Below are 6846 nucleotides of genomic sequence, written 5' to 3' on the forward strand. Positions count from 1 at the left end.
ATCGGAACTGCAGAAATTTCAATTCAGCAAAATTCGAATGACCATCCCTAACTGGTGTACAAATCCATCCACCACACCTCCCCTTTGTACATCTCTGATGTCATCCAGAGAGGCTCACCAACCCGCTCTAAAGGATTTGTCAACGTGTCCATTCATCCGGAACGCTGTGACCTGTTGCAGAAAACTCTCATTTGGCCTGTAGTGTAAGCCTAGCCTTAAATTCAGTGCAACCACTCTGTAATGTATACCTGGTCCAAGCTGCATCAGGTCACATGGTATGCATCAGGAGCTGGAGGACGGCAGAACAGAGCCAGCTTGGACCAGGTAAAACATTACAAGGAGGAGGAGCGGACATGCTGCTTATTTTTGTTGGTTGGGGTGGCAAGCTGCCTAATGATATTGATGGGATATGCCACCTAACTATTTGGGGAATGCTACTTATTTATGTTATGAAAATGTTGGCCAATTTTGTACAATCGGTGGTCAGTGGATGTGAAGAAAATCAGTGGGTGCTAGGCAGTAAAACATTTCATTTTGGTAAAGTTTTTTTAAATCCTTATTTTTTTTTCTAAAATGATTAAGTAGCCAATGCAGTTATATAGAAAAAATACCCCTGTAACTAACACCTTACAAAAGACAAATAACCCTGATAAGTGGCATGCCATGCTGTAGGCTGCTTTTTCCAGCAGCCACCTTATTTTTAAACTTAGATGGATATGGATTTTTCCTTTAAAATAATACCAGTTGCCTGTCTCTCCTGCTGATCCTGTGTCTCTAATACTTTTAGACACAGCTCACTGGCGTAGGGCCTGTGGACGCAGAGGTCACAATTGTGACTGGGCCCACCCTCTTCAGGGCTCTTCAGGAGCCAGTGCGTGCCCAAGATGTGCATGTCCAAGACACTGTTCTTCCTCCTCCTGATATTTCCTGCTAAAGATGATCTTCTTAAACAAACCGGGAGTGTGAATTCACAAGGAAATTGCCACGGGATTGGGGGGGCAGGTCCAAGTTCTGCATCGAGGCCCTGAGGTCTGTAGCTATGCCACTGCCACAGCTCCTCAACAAGCATGCAGATCAGGTGCTCTGACTGAAGTCAGACTTGATTAGCTGCGTGCTTGTTTTAGGGGTGTGATTTGGCCACTACTGCCATAGCCGGCCTTTGACCTGTGCGACCAGAGCGGTCGCACAGGGCGCCGGCTTCCAAGGAGGCACCTAATAGCTGGTTACCTATACTGGGAGCACCTACTCCTGATTTCCTATACTGCGGGCACCCATAGCTGGCTACCTTTACTGAGGGCACCAGCACATGGCTACCTATACTGGAGGCACCTATGCCTGGCTACCTATGGGGGTGATGGAGACCTTCAACTGATTATACTGGGGCACCTATGCTTGGCAACCTATATTGAGGGCACCTACACATGAGAACGGGGGGTGTTTTTTTTGGGGGGGGGGGTGCACTGCGGCTATATCAAGTGGTGCAAATTGTTGGTGCTGTGCTATCATTGTAAATGGGGGCGGATAACTGTACCACTGATTGTTTTTATTAATATTCCTAAAAGGTTCTAGCCTTCATTGCTAAGTATATTCAGGATAATTCACTCTTTCCATCCATTTGTGGTTATTAATAGTATTTTTCCTATTATACATATAGGAAGTGTCACAGAGATCTGAGCATTTGGCATGATGTGTCACAACGCCAAAAAGGTTGCTAACCACTGTCCTAGGAGATATCTCAGGAGAAAAGGTGAATTGCATATGGGCCTGTGTGTGTGAGTGCGTGTGTGTGTGCGCACGCGCGCGCATGCGTGAAAAGGATGAGGGGGGGGCACAAAAATCAGGTTTCGCTCAGGGCGCTGTGAAACCTAAGGCCGGCCCTGACTACTGCAGCCAAATGGATCAGCATGACTGCCAGGCAACTGGTTTAAAAGGAAACATCCATATCCCTTTCAGTTAAGGTTCCCTTTAATTCAAACTTGCTTTAAGATCCATTATTTCCCACTTAAATGCAATCAAACTGTGTAACGTAAGAGTCAAAACCTTTGAGTATTGTACTGAATCTACAGGAAGTTAATAATTTTACACAAGTGCATTTGATTCTTTTACAGTGATTCAGAAACTGATTGCATATACTGATTGCAACAGAATCTATCGGTATCTTGCTAGCATGATTGTAGCAGGAGGATACATACTGCCTCATCCGGAGTACCCCTTCCGATGAATGTACGTGTCACTGCGCAGTCACGACAGTCCAAGGCACATCGTATTAGCCCTGGTAATGAGCCTATTTGGCAGAGTTTAAGATCACCAGTCACTCTAACCCCTGTCCTTGTCCATTTGTGCGTCTCCCACTTTACTTAGCAACAAGATTCATTGTTTCCATGACAATAGCAAGCAGGAGTGAGAAATAATGACGGTCCTCATTTCTCTCTAACGGGAAAATGCGAGATAAAAACATCTTTCATGATAGGAGTATGTTTTTTCGCTAGACGAAGGTCAGGTCCTGTAGCAATAACTGAAACACTCCTGCTTCAGCAATAAAATAATGTACAAAATAAAAACTTATACAACAAGTAAACACATACATAATAAACAAACAAGTAATAACTTATCCCCAACCCACTGAGATCCTGCAATTATAAAGCACAAAAATGAGTGTGCTTATAGTTAAATGTCTAAGCAAGATAGGCCATAAAATCTAATTTTATTTACCCACTGCTCTGTGTTGATTATGTAGTCTACATGCAGTCTGCATTGCAAGCATTCCAATATAATCATAAATGTGTCTGCTCTGCTGTAATGAATCTTATCTCAGTCAGCCTGGCTCTATTCTGGTACATTGCCGGGGAGAGGGAAGCTTGTTATCTCCCCTCCCACATTCCTGCTCCTCGCTGATTGGCTGAGAGCAGTTCAGTGTAACACAAGGCTGAGAGGGGAAATACACCTCACCCCTCTGCAGAAGCTGCTGAAATACGATCTGTGCTGTGCTCACATGTTTACAAAGCAAGCTAGATATGAGAGTGCAGTTTTTAGTACACAGCTCAGTGGGGAGGAGGCCTGGCAATGCATACACCATTTCAGGCAGGAAAATAAAGAGTAAGGGCCTGTTCAGACTATCTGCGTATGAAGAATGCGTTTAAAATCAAAGAAACGCAAGTTGAAAAACGCATGCGTTTTTCTTGCGTTCTAATGCGTATTCTATTGCATTTTGCACACACACGTGACCCAGGGGAAAAAAAAGAATTATGGGAACCACAGAGGAAAACGGACACTAAAAACGCAATAGTACGCGTTTTTGATACGCGTCCATAGACTTTCATTGCGTCCGTTTCTATGCGTATCGCACAGAACTGCGTGCAGCAATGCGGATGAGAAACATATGCGTCTCATACGCATACATGTGAACTAGCCCATTCAAAAGCATTAGGAACCGTTTCTATGCGTTTTTGGTACCCAGACACGTTCCCTGAAAACGTCTAGGAACGCGCATAGTCTGAACAGGCCCTAAGGGAGGAAACTACATCAGGATTGCCTTCAGTCAGAGGCAGTAAAGATGGACAATGCCTGGAACAGTTCTGCCTTATTTACTATATAAAAGTCACTGAAATCAAAACAAGTACAGTACAATACTTATGTAAGTAGAAACATATATGTATATATAGGGAGAGAGAGTACGAGAGAAAAAGATAGATATCATTCTGTATATGAGTCGTGAATGAGGTACAAATAAAGATGAAAGAGGGATTTGGTTCCTAAATAGCCACTGTCCTTCCCAAAACGAAACAGGGCACGTAACAGCATCATTTAGTCACATTACATGAGCCCTAATGAACAATCGAATAGAATTTTTTTATAACTGTGGAAACGTGAGCCACATTACTACTCTCACGTGTTTTCCGTTGATAGCGCCACAACAATTTGGGAATTAGCAGCAGATCCAAAATGGCTCCTTGATATGCTGCCACTTTTAATGGTCTGGTACAGGTTATCCCATATGGCATGAGTGGCATCTCGCACTATATAGCCAGTAGTCGGCCTTCGTATTTGATATGCAAAGTGTAGTGACGCATAAGGCTGACCTGTTGCCAAGAATCTGAAGTAAAGTCAAAACATGTTATTATTTTATCTGGTACAGCGTTACGGATGAAGAAAAAATGGCGGTCAGTGAGGGACAGTTATAAAGAAATGGTGAAGATTAACAAAGCTGAGAGAAGAGGATGCACACCGTGCATCAGTCACCACAGGCACTTTGACATCAGGGGTTGATTCATTAAGCTGTGCTGCTAAAGCAGCACAACTTTAAATTGAGCAGCGTGACTTAACAGGAGTCTGAAGCTCCCCCGTTAGCAGTCTCTGACTGTTGGGTTCCGCTTCTGGGGTTCTTCAGGATACTTCAGAAGCCGCCGGTCTTCGGGAGTCCAAGTGCTTCCGAAGACTTTCGAAGCCTCCTGCAGTGGGAGATTCAAACAGAGGAGACTGTGGAGGAGAAGAGTCTTTCCACTCCTTAAATAACTATCTGTTTTTTTTCCCCTTCAGAGTAACTTCAACCATTTATGCCGCGCGGACGTGAGCTTCACATCCGCAGCGGCAGCAGCTTGAGCCGCAGGGACGCGCTAGTCACGTCCCTGCAGTTTGGGTGGTCTGCAGGCGATTGTGCAGGCAGATGCCCGTGATCGCCTGCTGCTGCTAGCAGGGGGTATTGACTGCAGGGGACAAAAGTCCCCTGTGCCAATCCGAGCATGTCCGGCGAGAACAAATACTGTTTTTGTTCAAAAACAGTGTTTATTCTTTACATACAGCCGCCGCGCTATCTCCCGCCTCTGATTTCCTCCGCCCGATCATTAAATTTATGAATGGAAACGATGTTTCCATTCACAATCTCCCTGCCGCCACCAGGGCCAGTTTAAGCAACAATGGGGCCCCAGGGCAAAATAAACCTGGGGGTCCCCCCTAACATATACCACGGACGGAACAAAAATCGGTATTAGGGGACCTTTTTTGCAGCTGGTATAGTCAGGGTGTGAAGTCCCAATCGGTCGGAGCTCCACATTCTGGCTACCCCAGCCTGCATGGGGAACAAGGGGTTAAAAAGTTTCAGGAGAGGGGACCCCACATAATTTTTTTTTTAAATTCCCACACTCTAAACATACAAAAAAAAAATGGGAAAATAGGAAAAAATGCCAGGGATCTTCATACAGCCATATTGCGGCTGTATAGCGATCCCTGGCCAAAGCGCTGCGGCTGCGTATAGACCCCCTGGAAATTTATTGTGCTTTAGTTTGATGCATGTAAAATTACACTACCGTTAGGTTAGCTACTAAAAGTGACATTTACCGCATTTAAAAGTATACTTTTCCTTCAAAACTTTAAAATCGATTTTCTCAAAAACTATAAGGTCTTTTTGAAAAAATGTTTTTTCGTCTTATTCCTAATGATCTCATATCCTGCAAATTTAGGGTTTCTAGCATTTAAGGTGGATTTGCTATTAACCATTAAAGTCGTCAGGTTTTTAAATGTGTATTTTTTTTCCTTTGAAACTCTAAAATCGATTTTCTCAAAAACTATTAGACCGATATGAAAAATGGTTTTCCTCTTGTAGCCATTGGGGGCCCCTACAAGCTCTGGGGCCCTGGGGCAGCTGCCTCCTTTGCCTCTATGGTAGCGCCGGCCCTGGCCGCCACTGTGATTGGAGGCTTCCGATGGAAGCCTAGGTCACTTCCCCTACTTACAATATAATGATACATTGTATCCTATTAGCGTACAAAGTACACTAATAGGATTTTTGCTCAGCGGGGACATCTTGTGGCCAAATAGTAAAATACACCTACTGACTTTAGGGAAAAAACAATTAATAATATCTATGATAAGAGGGCATATAATTATTAAATATTGGGCTAAAAATTAGTGATGGATGTAAAACAGAAAAAAATGCACCTTTATTTCCAAATAAAATATTGTCACCATACATTGTACTAGGGATATAATTTTAACGTTGCAATAACCGGGACAAATAGCCAAATAAAATGTGTGGATTTTAATTATGGTAGCATGAATTATTTTAAAACTATAATGGCTGAAAACTGAAAAATAATGAATTTTTTCCATTTTTTGTCTTATTATTCCCATCATAATGCAGGGGCATAACAATAGACCCTGCAAGTCATGCCGCCGCATGGGGGCCCAGAAGCCACAGGGGGCCCATGGGGGGAAAAGTTTGAGAGACTGACAGCTAAGGGCATGGAGAGAAAAAATGTATTCTGCTCTCGCACCATTGTTATATTGACTGCATGTGTCCACAACACAGATAAGGACTCATACACACTTTGGAATTTGTACACTGTCCCTGCTCCCTAGGGTTCATAAAAAAACATCTGTCTCTCACTGCTGCAAAGTTCTGATGACTTCAAGTACAACCTTACAAACAAAGGAGTCACATTTTGAAAAAAGTTGTAGACTTTCCCTTTTCAGCAATCACTCCGACAGGATTCCTAGATTCTTATCACACACAGGCTAATTACCTTATGGCATCTGATTACTTTTACAACACAGTGGAGTGGAGATTGAAGTCTGACTGTTGCTGCCTCATTGAGAGCTTGTTGTCTAACATGGAGTCCAAGATCCTGTAATAACAGTATCAATCAGTGACATTCTGAATGTTTTGCCAAAGTTACAGTAAATACTATATCTTATGTTCAATATGTCATTGTTGTTCCTCCATATAGCATGTGCTCTCATGTAGTAAAATAATACGGCTGTGTGTGTGTGTATGTATGTACTGGGAGCAGAGCTGCGACAAGGGACTTGTCGGTTGCAAGGGGCTGGAGGAAGCCCTGGATAAGTAGATCT

General features: G+C 43.4%; 1 long non-coding RNA gene across 1 annotated transcript in view; it reads right to left on the bottom strand.

Annotated features, from left to right (window-relative positions):
• Positions 1 to 6616, bottom strand: part of LOC137525564 (uncharacterized) — a 76841-nt gene extending 70225 nt beyond the window's left edge. Inside the window, exon 1 of the long non-coding RNA XR_011022938.1 lies at positions 6519 to 6616. This is a non-coding gene — a long non-coding RNA (uncharacterized lncRNA). The remainder of the gene's footprint in view (positions 1 to 6518) is intronic.
• Positions 6617 to 6846: the final 230 nt, after the last annotated feature.

This window comes from Hyperolius riggenbachi, chromosome 7 (genome assembly GCF_040937935.1).
Source record: "Hyperolius riggenbachi isolate aHypRig1 chromosome 7, aHypRig1.pri, whole genome shotgun sequence".
Classification (NCBI taxonomy): domain Eukaryota; kingdom Metazoa; phylum Chordata; class Amphibia; order Anura; family Hyperoliidae; genus Hyperolius; species Hyperolius riggenbachi.